General features: G+C 37.2%; 1 protein-coding gene across 6 annotated transcripts in view; it reads right to left on the minus strand.

Moving 5' to 3' along the window:
- LOC126373913 (zwei Ig domain protein zig-8-like) overlaps positions 1–13,676 on the minus strand; it is a 505,869-nt gene that overhangs the window by 436,424 nt on the left and 55,769 nt on the right. The window contains exon 1 of one of the 6 annotated variants that reach the window (XM_050020275.1): positions 4,692–4,794. The exons of the other annotated variants lie outside the window; for them this stretch is intronic. The gene's annotated coding sequence lies outside the window, so the exon portion shown is untranslated. Of the gene's footprint in view, positions 1–4,691; positions 4,795–13,676 lie in introns of those variants that run through there. 6 annotated transcript variants of the gene reach the window in all.

Here is a 13,676-nt window from a genome sequence, read left to right on the forward strand (position 1 = left end):
GCAGACATAATGTAGTTCTGCCTTTTGCCACATTAATCATCAACATCTCCCTATTATTATTACATCGTTTTTCACAGGGTCCGATTACCTAACCTAAAAATTTGACGGGTCCGATTTTTTACAGAAGCGACTGCCTGTCTGACCTTCCAACCAGCGAAAGGAAAACCAAGGAGGGTCACATTCCTCCGAAAATGCATTTCTCGGGAATGTGGGTTTCCTTACGATGTTTTCCTTCACCGTTGAGAGCACGTGATAATAATTTATGATCCAAACATGAATTCGAAAACAAATTCGACAATCATTAGTTCAGGTATGTGCTGGATTCGAACCTGCGACCTCAAAGGGAGAGGCAAGCGTTCTACCAACTGGGCTACCACGGCTATCATGATGGCCACGGCTTTTTAGACATTAATAATTCCACTAAATAGATAAGTATACATTTTTCGTAAGCCCTAGTAGATCAGTACGCATAGCTCTGAACCGGTGTGCGTGTATGAAGCGAGTGTGTCAGGATCGAAGCAAATAGAATTCCATAGTCTGCTTACCCCGGTGGGAAATAGGCGTGAGTTTATGTATGTGGTTGATTAGTAACGTATACGCGCGTATAGAAGCGCGTCTCGAGTCGATTGTATGGAGCATCCGGGTGTACTAATAGTATCACAAATGACTGACACAGTATAAACTGGGAAACATCATAAAATTAAGGTCATAAAGGTTCGTTAATTGGAAAAATTGATTAATTGGAAGTGATTAATAAGCAATTTACAGTGAATTCTGTAGCAATTATGTTTTAAAATAACACATATTGTTCGACATGACTTACTGTCGATTGAATAGATTACTTTAGTAATTATTTTAATTCTTCTTATCATATGGGCTGTGAGGTCAAATACTAACCCAATCAACCCTGGTGTCAGGGTTAATATTGAGCCGCCAAAGGCCCCTGACTTGGCTCATGTAACGACTACATACATACATCAGTAAGTAGTAGGTAACCCGGACCAACGGCTTGACGTGCCTTCCGAAGCACGGATCAGCTAACTTTCGGACTATCAGGTGATCAGTCTGTAATGTCTTGACCAAAATAGGCATTCACAAAGTGATTTTTGTGACATGCCCCCACCGGGATTCCAACGCGGGCCTCCGGATCATGAGCCCAACGCTTAACCACTAGACCACGGAAGCCGTTATTTTAATTGTATTCTAAAGTGTAGAGGTACGTTAGTGTCAAGTGCGCTTTGCACCAAACGCCTTTCAATTGTTTAATATCTTGTTTTAAATAAACTTTCGTATTTATTTCAAGTTCTTGTATTTAGAATTCTAAATACAAGAGCCTTCTGCTGCATAATGTTTCACAAATTAAAAAGTAAGTTCAAGAATAGAATAGAATAGAAATAGTTTATTATGAAAGGACGCCACACACAAAAAGAAAGACAACAATATCATATCTTATTTCCACTAAAACAATTACAAAAAAGCAAGAAGGATGTTAGTCGAAATGATGGCCATGAATGGATAATGATGTTAGTGGAAATGATCGAAATAATGGTGGTGGACGTCCTGAGATAAAAGGGCCTCACTCAGCACAAGTCGCGGCGCGAACCACGACGCTGATATTATGTGGACCCTATTGGGTGACGCACGAACATCGCTCACTCGTCACATCGTTCACTCGTCACTTTTGTCAGTGAGTGCCACAGTGACAGATGTCCATGTCACACTCATGCAAAGCTCTCATCTGTAACCAGATTAAATTAAAGTTTCTTGTGTGACGTTTCAATTCACTCGTGTATTTTCAGAAAACTGAAACTTATTTTGTAATCTGACTAATGTTATTTTCTGTTAGTTGCGAAATGGAATTATAACATCAGCTCACGATAACGAGTACATTTTACACCCGTAAAAAAAACTGTACCCACACTTTACCGAATAAAATGCCGTAAAATTGAATTTTGCTATTTTTGTTACTTTATGGCGTTCTCAGAATCAAAGCCAAAATGGAATTCCATAGTCTGCTTGCCCCGGTGGGAAATAGGCGTGGGTTTATGTATGTATGACGCTCTTAAACTAAAACAAAATAATAAATTGTAAGAATATCGTTACACAACTTACTATTTATTTATATTACGTATACATAACCACAAAAAAGATGAATTTAGTTTACTTACCTACTCTAGATTTTTGAATAGCGATTTTATTTTTATTCCTTATATTGTAAGTATGCCTTTCACAGTTTCTCGGAAAGAGAGATACATTTTTACGTACATACATCATGTTTTCATAAATATATTGACTTGCGATCGTTAGTATATTTATTTCTTAAAAACAGCTCCCTTAGAGAGTGATAGCATAAAAACTTTTCTTCAATCATGTACTACAAATTGATTTATAGTACTTTAAGTTACTAGCATCGCATTCATTGAAAGAACTAAACAATAAATGTCTTACATTAGTTTATACTCAACGCAATCGGCAGCTATACCGATATCATTATTCAGTCTCTAAACCACGCTATAATGGCTACAAAAACTTTACTCATTTACTCAACTTTTTACTAGTAATAACACGACTTCTAGACCTCTCGTTAACCCGACTTAGAGAAGGAAATAAATAAAATTTCCGAACTCCACTACGGGGCAATAAATCCAACTAATTCAGTGAAGTTTCCCAATAAACGTCAATCAAGCTTGACAAGTTTATTTGTAAAAATGCGTTTAGGATCGGCAAGTGTGGCTTTGGGTGGCTGGCGTCGTGCGCGGCACGAACCTCGAGTACTACCCTGTGCCTGGTCCCAAAATCTAATTCCTGGACGAAACCAATAAAAACCTATTGAATGTCGTTTCTGTTATTGACTAACCGTTACGTATGACCTAATCTTCTGGAAGCATTGCCGCTTGATTGGTTCCATAATACATAACCCTATAGCAACGTTCCATTTAACATATTTTCTATAAACGCATATTCCACCCAAACATTTAATTGTATCAAAACCGCAGCACTGAATAATACATGAATGAAACCCGGCCTTATTAATGCAACTGTGTTTAAAATGGATTGGAATACCTAGGTAGTGTTAGATAGGACAGAATCGATTGGCCTAATCTCGTCTGATACATCACTATGCTAATGAAAGTCACACACAACCCTAGCTCTTATACTTTGATTGACAGTTCTAGAAATATTAGTGTCTATTGAAACATAATCACTAATTTTACTCAACTAGACGTTATATTTAATAGTAGTAGGTAATATTTCTGAACGTAGGTAGCTAGGTACCTGTAGGTAGGTATTTATAAAGTAATTAAGTATACAGTATAAAGTAAGTAAGTTTTTGACGAAGCCTGTGGTGGATTTAATGATGTATTTTTTTTATTGAAGATTTATAATATAATATTTTTACTTTATTCAAAATAGGTTCGTAAAATTGTATAACTAATTTGATTAAGTATCTATTATTGATATTCCATGCTATAACCCTCTGTTAACGATCATTAAACTACCCTGCAACTTATTGGTACGTCATAACGGCCTCCGTGGTCCAGTGGTTTGAGCGTTAGGCTCACGATCCGGAGGTCCCGGGTTCAAATCCCGGTGGGACACATCACGAAAATCACGATCCCTAGTTTGGTTATAGGACATTACTGGCTGATCACCTAGTCCGAAAGTAAGATGATGCCTTCGGAAGGCACGTTAAGCCGTTGGTCCCGGTTACTACTTACTGATGTAAGTTATACCTAGTAGTCGTTACATGAGCCATGTCAGGCCTTTGGCGGCTCAATAGTAACCCTGACACTAGGTTGATGGGGTTGGTAATCCACCTCACAACCCACACGATAAAAGAAGATAGGTAGGTCATGTACCTACACCCCAATAGGTACCCAATTCTAATTAAAAATCTAAATTTATTAACCAACGGTAAATCCTATATACAATATATTACCTATTATCATGATACCATAAAGGCATCGGTAATCCCTGTTATTAGTAGGTAGGTATATTCAATAATAAATCATGTCACAGATAGGTAAGTAGGTACATTTAAATATTAAAAAATAGGTTAGAAGTAGGTATTATGAGTAGGATAATTTTAATCGTAAGTATTCAATATACACCCCGTGAAACGCATTATTCCAATCACATCACTTTATTCTTATCGCAATGAAACCAGCGATATTTAAAACACCCAAAAACTTGCGTCCATTTCTACTAATTGGGCAATAAATCACGCGACCATATCGTTCATAATATGCAGAAGGCATTTTTTGTTTACTTTATCGCTTTATTAAACGACGTTTATAATAAAAACGGCTGAAAGTAAACGTGATCTGAGAATGTAAAGAAATAAAAACGGTTTAGCAAGACAGATCAACCGAAGAACGTGAAAGACTTCATTACGAACAGTCTACCCTTGCAAAACAAAACCTATTCAGCGGAAAAACCACCTCCCGTACATCTTTATCCAATTACAAATTCCTCATAATACCGCAAAAGGTTTCGCCGAGAGCCTTTTCATACCAAACACGGCGAAGCGAAGCATCTGAAAAGCTGACCACGGATCTCGTAAATCCAATTAATTGACAATACTTAGCCGAAATTCAATCGTATGTGAACCGCAGTCGTATATTGGTAACGACAAACCACATGGCAATTCTCACTGATTCTGAATAAAATAGTATTAAAACAGCACTAACATAGCACAGGATCACATTCACAGCGCGGTGGTGTTCGTGCAGATAGGGTTGGCAACGTTCGTGCGGTTCGTGTGACGTCGAGCAGACGTCCACTCGCGTCGACCGCCCGGAGGAAACTACCGGAGCTTGCTCCCCCACTCCCCACCCCACCCCCGCGCTTCCTTGCCACTGAAATGCTTTCAGACCCTTTGAAGGGCGCAATTATAAAGTTAATGTTTAAAAATTATACATGTACCCCGCTTTTGCGTTTGAGAAGAGTTTATGTTATGAAGAACGGGATGATTATTAAAGACGCGAGGAGTTAGAATAATTTAAGCGTCATCGTTTTCAATGATAATCTTTATGGTAGTGTTATATATGAAAAGATTTTAATTTGTAGGCCTCTTCATACTTAGGTACATAATAATAGTAATAGTTCGCAGCTATCATCATTTATGTACAAACAAAAAAAAAAACGTTTAAGTTTACCTAGATATTAGGCCCACTGGGTATGGAACCCGGGCCTCTGGTTTGGTGATCAAGGACTAGCCCTACACTACAGTGGATATATTGTTACACAGTCAAGTAAACATAATTGATATGGAGTACAATCTGAAATAAATGTAATAATAAATAATAAATTGAAAACATTATACGCATAATGATTGATTGATTGTTTAATGTCTATATAATTTACGTTGAATAAATTATACAGATAGACACACAACTTTCACCCGTTATCCCTATTTTTTTTGTATCCTAGTTGATGTCCCACTGCTGGGCAAACCCGCCATTCAATCCCTAGGATAGAATACGTACGTTTAATATTAATATTTACAACAGCAAGCCTTTACGTCCCACTGCTGGGCACAGGCCTCCCCTCAATTAACCGGAGAGGGTATGGATCATATTCCTTTTTTTTATTTTGACGTGACTTATTGTAGATTTGCCGCAGATGGCATTAACAACTTGGCCGGACAAATGGGGAGCGCTGAAGGCTCTCACCCGGAGATCATACTCCACGACGCTGTCATTATTATAAAAAAACCATCCATCCTACCTATCAACAATCCCGTAAAATATTTTTTCTGAAATCACAATCAGTTTTAGTTTACCTTTTGACCTGTCAATCCTTCAAGTTAGTTAAGCTGACCCTGTGAAAAACGGGATAATGCTAGGGAGATGAGGATGATGATTTTTTTTAATATAAGATTGGACTAGAACCTGTCGTAAACGAACTTTTTATATGAGAAGTCCCTCATTCAGCGCTTATCGCTATCGACCCACTAGGGTCGATTAATACTTTCAAATATTTTTCCTCTCAGACGACGCCCTGAGCCGAGGTTCGCGCCCAACTGGGCACCCTCAGGCCTGTTGTCTTAAACGTTGTACCGGGTGAGAGCCTTCAGCGCTCCCCATTTGTCCGGCCAAGTAGTTAATGTCATCTGTGGCAAATCTACAATAAGTCACGTCAAAAAAAAATGAGAAGCTTCACATTGACATGATCTTGAGAGCAGTCTCAAAGCTAAGATTAGTTTATTAATACCACCCTTAGATTCGTGTCCTGACTAATTCTTGCTACTAATTGTTAATTTAGATAAATATTGTGATACATAAAATTATGTTGTACTAGATTAGATATAAATACATGTTATTGTTACTCTTTCCTGCAGCCAAACTGTTTAAAAAGGTTAGGGCATTACCAAATTGTATATTTAGTATTAAGATTTAATAAATAAATAATAATTGAGGAGCTCGGTGGCGCAGCGGTAAACGCGCTCGATCTGCGATTGTTGAAGTTAAGCAACTTTCGCAAAAGCCGGTCATAGGATGGGTGACCACAAAAAAAAGTTTTCATCTCGAGCTCCTCCGTGCTTCGGAAGGCACGTTAAGCCGTTGGTCCCGGCTGCATTAGCCATCGTTAATTAGCCATCAATCCGTACTGGGCCCGCGTGATGGTTTAAAGCCCGATCTCCCTATCCATCCATAGGGAAGGCCCGTGCCCCAGCAGTGGGGACGTTAATGGGCTGATGATGAAATAAATAAATAATAAAAATAAAAGTCGCTTTAAGTTTCTGTTATGGTGTCACAAACACTCTGTATTGATCAGATACCCAATAAACATAAAAGATGTTTACGTTATTAAAAATAAATTGTCGTTGTAATAAAAACGTGACTTACCTATATAAGAAGGAAAAATAATAAATGTTAAAGTACCTTAATAAGGAAAATTAGTTGAAAACAAAAGATATTGCGGCGATCTCCGGGCCAGACCGGGACCGATAGCCGTATTTACGTTATTTACGTATTTACGTACTTACATATTTACGTATTCACGTTAAACCGACCGACAGTTATAATCATGACAGATAAGGACAATTTATTTACGAGTATTTAGAGATCATATCTGCGTTGGTAACATAACATACGCAAACAGCCTCCATGGTTTAGTTGTTAGAGCGTTGGGCTCACGATCTGGAGGTCCGGGTTGGTTTCCTGATGGGGACGTTATCGGAAGCACTTTACAAGACGGTTCTTTGTTTGTTAAGGACATTGCAAGCTTGAATCACCTGATTGTCGGAAAGAGGAAGATAATTTCATGCTTTAGAGGACACGTTAAGTTGTTGGTGTGTGTTGGTAATTAGAATCAGACTCATTTATACCTCCGTCCTCCGGATCGTGAGCCGAACGCTCAAACCACTAGACCACTTTGGCCTTTATGGAAGTCGATAATAAGCCTTATATATGTCACCGTAAAATTGTAAATAACGTTAGATTATAATCTATCGATTTGAATCTCGCGAGATTGTGAACTGTCGAATAATTATGAATCGTATCATATTGCTTACAATTTAACGTATTATTTTTCGGTAGATTATAATTTATCAAAGTGAAACCGTCAAATTGTGATACGAAACGCACCTCGCGTGCTATACCATAGAGTTACAAAACTATTAGAGTGAGCATAATGTTAATTTGGGATTCTCTTAAAATGCATAAATGTTTTTGTCATAATTTTAATTATCATAATCCTTTTTGCATAACGTTTTTTAGCATAATAGTTTTACTTTCCCATAATAACATCTAGGAATACTGGTTTGTTAGGTATAACTTATTTTTTGGAATTAATAAATAGATATCCATAATTCTTTTTTAGAATAATAGTGTTTTGTCATAATTTTTACAAGGCATAACAGTAGGTTAGGGTGCGGCTGGGGTGGCCCTTGGGCCACCCCTATGCCGCCAGCATGTTTATCTTACACACGAAAAGTATACTGAATGATACGTTTCAGATTTTTTAATTTTGATACATTTTTTCTTACCATGTGATGTCAGAATTATTGATTACTTACTAAATAATTAATAAATACGTACTTGATTTCACAATCTTGAAGAGCATTTATTTTATTTGACTGACACCTGTGTTTTATTCCTAACTCTATGGACACAGAACGGTCTACTGTAAGGCCGACCAATCAGGGACAGCCGTCGGACAGTTGACAATTTGACAATTGTAAGATTGTGATTTAACAGTTTTACTTCGATAGATTATAATCTGACGAATAATAATACGTTAAATTGTAAGCAGTATATTACGTTTCACAATTTTTCGACAGTTCACAATCTCGCGAGATAGATTATAATCTAACGTTATTTACAATTTTACGGTGACATATATACATTATTTATCTTAGATACTGTACGTGCGTATTACACGCCTTGTGGCCCTTTATGATCCAGTGGTTAAGCGTTGGGCGTCCAGGGTTCGAATCCCGGTGACACCACAAAAAAAGGAGGATTATTATTTGAGTCTTGCTTGAGTTGCATTAGTCGTATTTGTATACATTTACTTATTTATTTAGGAATATTATATTGTATATTGTGTGAATATTTATAAACCAATATAGAAAGTATATAATATATTTATATATTTATGAAATATATATTATATATAATTTATTTAAATGTGATTTGTAGGTTAAGGTTAATATTTTGTTTTATATTAGTATAAGTAATTAAGTAATTTCTAAATAATTTGTACGCGTATGTATGTCTATCTATATAATATTATACGTTGAAAGTCTCTCATGTCACGTAGGTCAGCTGGAAGAAATCTCTTAGAGATAAGCTTGCCTGTACTATCTGTTTTCTTTGTATGTTTCTTGTGTCTGTTTTGTTGTATACAAATAAATAAATCGTAAATTTGTGATCCCTAGTTTACTTTAGCCATTGCAAGCTGTTTTTTATTTCAACGTTTCAAATATAAAATCACTTCTATTTAAATACAGAATTATTTTCTAATCTCATAATATTATACTTCTTGTATTTCTTACACGTTAGTATTAATAGAAATTAATAGTCAATTTCGACCTTTAGCCCTTGTAAGGTGACACATCTAACATTTATATCACGTTTAATTAATAAAGTTGGATACAAGTACTAATTAACTTTACAGTTGTTTATTGCTGAAACAAGGTTTTAAGCGACAATGAATAAATAATTATTTGTCGGTAGTAACATCTCTAGAGCACCGTCTAAAGGGAATAAAACCTACTGTAATTTTGAGAGTAGCTATAACAAAGTAGGGATCTCATTTTGTAAAAAAAAAACATTTATTTTGATTGTAGAATCATCGACAATATTAATTTAATATGTATGTACAGTAATGAGTAATATAATGTACCCACTTTAGGACTCTGTCGCACTAACATATTTGACATTTAGTGAGACTTACAGTTCAATTTGTCAAAAAAGTTAATGTGACATGGTACCAAAGTGATACATATTAATGCTCGTGGCCGTATGTAATAATTTATAGTGATTATAAGATAGTTCTATTCATGTCATACTGCACCGAGAGTTCGATGTTGTAAATGTATAGGTAGGTATGTGTGTCGTAGGTGTTACCTAAATATACTTTTTTTATTATTATTATTTTTTACTTTCTTCTGAACATCACCTTATTTCAAGTTATCAATAGTTCAAGTTTTAGCCTACACCAACCCAATGCAGGGAAAAAGCCTCTCTTACTCCCCTGTCCTCCATCATCATTAAAGAGCCACGCTCTTGTCAGTGTAGCATTCTCCATGTTCCTTTAAAAGGAAATAAAGCAGTGGATTCCCTCTCCCCTTCCGCCCCGCAGTACTCTGTCTGACGTGAGGCCCTTTCCTCCACTCCTCCCTAATTATCTATTCTATTAAAATAGGTAAGTATATCAAATAAATAAGCTGTCTATTTATTAGATTTCGGAAAAGTATTTTTTGTTTCATACTTTCAGAGCCAGATTTTTCTTAAGTCCCATATTATTATATTAGTGGGCGGGTCTATTGCCAAAGAGGGGACAATTCTGAAAACCCCGTGATATCAATTATCTCGAACATGAATTCAAACTTACAAAGACGAATTTGAAGTCATTTATTTCTTTTGAACATAAATTTGTAACGCGTGGGTGTTTGTGTTAATAAAAATGCAGAGAAAAGCAACTTATTTTTATCTGAATAATGGTGCTAATTCCTGTAAATACCATCTAATTTTATTTTAAGTTATATCTGTCATTTTCTTATCCACCGAAAAGGAAAGGGACGGGTAATCGACAAGCATAAAATTTATGGAACACACGTCAATTTTAAGCACAAATCTAAACCAACCGTCTAAAAATTTTACATCAGTCAATAACCCGACACATTCATTTACTCATTCTTCCTAAAATTAACCCTAGACTACTAAACTATATTCACGGTTACGTAATAACTAAACATTCGTCGAGCAGACTACGAAATAAAAACCATTTTTTTTTTATTATTATTTATTAAACCTCTTAAGTTTTGAATATCACAATAATTATGTGTTACTTATCTACTAAATAGGAACAAAATTACTTAGTGAAACTATTCAATACAGCGACTACATATGTCAACATTATGGGGCCCGCAAATAGCCTGTTTGCATTTAATGCATCGGTGTTTTGTCATTCTTCGGGCTTTGGAAGGACATAGGTAGCAGATTTTACGCACATTAGACACAGAAGGAACAGGGGCTTCTAGATCAGAAGACTCCCCTAAGATATCTTGTATCATGACCTTGATATCACGTCTCAAAGTCACCGTCTGCAACCGCTGCCGCAGCCAGGGCTCCATAAGTTGGTCTCCTAGTTTTATAACGAAGTCACGCCGAGACATAGGTTTTTTATTATTTCTAACATTATTAGAAACGTATACAACGTACGCATTGATAATCGATAGATTCAACATGTTATAAAACACGCACAAAGGCCATCTTTGGGTTTTTCTGTTGGTGGAAATGCTGGAGCACATTTGGTCCACGGTATCTACTGCACCCTTTGTACTGTTGTAGAAATGAATCATTTCTGGTTTTCCTGTTTCTTGATTGATGTCAGGTTGATCATGAATTGTAGACAAGATGAAAACAACTTTATTAGATTTGGCTTTGTATGAAATTAATGTCTTATCACCATCGTAACAAAACATCGAAGTACCAATTGCGCGTGACTTAGAATTTTTGAGTTTTTCAGGAATTTCTCGTTTATTACTTCTTAGAGTTCCCACTAATGTCAAATTATAAGGTGCCATCAACAGCTCGTTAGCTAAGGGAACAGACGTGAACCAGTTGTCCATGGTTATGTTTCGATTCGTGCCATGTAACTTAACGTAACTAACCTTTGCCAAACTTACGTAATTACTAAACTTTCGTCGAGCGGACGACGAAATTCCTGTAACTTTCGACCTAATTGTCGTGTGACATCGAGCGTGTCACGCGATGCACTATTTTGCAAATCAGGAAGCTAGAAAAAGCGGCGGGGGCGGGGGACGCGGAATAATAGGTAAACTTCAATTTCGCGGCATAGCGCGTCGTCGAGCGGACGAATGTTTAGTTATCTAGGGTTAAGAGCTGTGAATCATCCGTCCCTTTCCTTTTCGACGGATATGAAAATGACGGATATAACTTAAAATAAAATTAGGCGGTGTCTCCAGGAATCGGGGCCATTATCTTATTTGCTGGTATTACGACAGACGTCATACGAGCTAGCATGGGAATTGTTTCCCATAAAGTTCCCTTTAATCTGAAGTCTACATTGTAATTGTAATTTGAATCGAAAACAGTCACCATAATTTAGGACGCCATAGTAGACTTCGAAAACATGACACTGAATCTGCTATTGGACGGAAGGTCCTGAAGCCATTGTGTAAGACGCAATTATGCGTCAATTTCTATGCTTATGGTGTTAGTAAACCACATAGTTTGTAATTTGTAACGTTGTAAGGTTCATGTCTGCAAACTGTATGTAAAATATATGGTTATTTGACGCCTATGGCCGCTATGTTTATGCAAAGGGGCCATTCGCAGCAGAGGCTGTAAACTGCGAACTACAATGATGTCACTCTTACTTCAATCACTCGGGTTGCTGTAGTGTGATGGATGTTTTGAAGGGTCAAACGTTACCTTAAGTCAACATCATCATCATCATCATCAGCCCATTAACGTCCCCACTGCTGGGGCACGGGCCTTCCCTATGGATGGATAGGGAGATCGGGCCTTAAACCATCACGCGGGCCCAGTGCGGATTGATGGTTATTAACGACTGCTAATGCAGCCGGGACCAACGGCTTAACGTGCCTTCCGAAGCACGGAGGAGCTCGAGATGAAAAATTTTTTGTGGTCACCCATCCCATGATCGGCCTTTGCGAAAGTTGCTTAACTTCAACAATCGCAGACCGAGCGCGTTTACCGCTGCGCCACCGAAATCCTCAAAATCAACATCAACAACAACATCAAGTCAACATCAATTATTGTATATATGTCCCTATAAGGCACTAGGCATCCTGGAACCAGCAGAACAAATTCCGGTACAAGGAAACACGTCTGTCCAAAAACATTGTTTTTTTGTTTTGGTTTTCCTCGAAGGGTAAGGCAAAGGGAACTATGCCCATACAGCCATGTCTGACGTATTTTTTTTTCTTGATGATTAATGAAATGATGAAAGGTGATGATGATGAAACCTAAGCCCCCACCCTCGGAGTAGACTCCTACTCCGAACCCCAAACGAATGAACTCAAAAGTCCGCATAAACTTTCGAGTTATGAAGCGGCTTCCTGACACGAAGTGAAAATAGGCAATACATTTTGTTTATTGAATACTCCGATATAATAACACTCGCGAACGTCTTCCGACTAACTTAATGCGATCATTAACCACAAAACACCACTTCGTATTAATTATTTAAGTAGATTATTCAATGAAGAAAGCAACTGTCCCGTTCCCGTTTCCCGCCAAAAAGCCCCTGTCCAAAAACAAGATTTATTACAAAGTGACAAATATCAAACTACTCACATTTCATCTTAATTAAAATGATACTAAACGCCTAGAAAAAGTAATCCAGCAATTACGCTCATACATTACACAATAAAAAACGATTTGCATGAGTTTTTGTTACAGTTATCCTCAGATAAAGATCAAGGGGAGGCCTTTGTCAAGCATTGAGATCGAGTAGGCTAGATAAGATGCTTATATGACCAGTGTTGTCTAAGCGGAGCCGAGCTGACTCACTTATCATAAATAATAACAATGGCCCGATTCCTGCAGACACATCCTAATTTAATTTTAAGTTATATCCGTCATTTTCTTATCCGCCGAAAAGGAAAGGGAGGGATGATTCACAACTCATAACCCGGCCGGTAAAAATAGTTCGCTGGTATGCAATCCGTTTGACGTGTGCTGTCAACTTAATTCCGTTGGGTTATTGGCCAATATAAAAATTTGAGAGGGTTTTTAAAATTCCTGCCTAAAATTGACAATGTTCCATAAATTCTATGCCTGTTGATGAATCTTATATAAATACGATCTTTTCCTTCTATAGTGTGAGTTGTGAGGTGGATTACCAACTTCATCAACCTTGGTGTCAGGGTTACTATTAAGCCACCAAAGGCCCCTGACATGGCTCATGTAATGACTACTTACTTGAATCAGTAAATAGTTACCGGGACCAAC

The sequence above is a fragment of the Pectinophora gossypiella genome, chromosome 2 (genome assembly GCF_024362695.1).
Source record: "Pectinophora gossypiella chromosome 2, ilPecGoss1.1, whole genome shotgun sequence".
Lineage (NCBI taxonomy): Eukaryota > Metazoa > Arthropoda > Insecta > Lepidoptera > Gelechiidae > Pectinophora > Pectinophora gossypiella.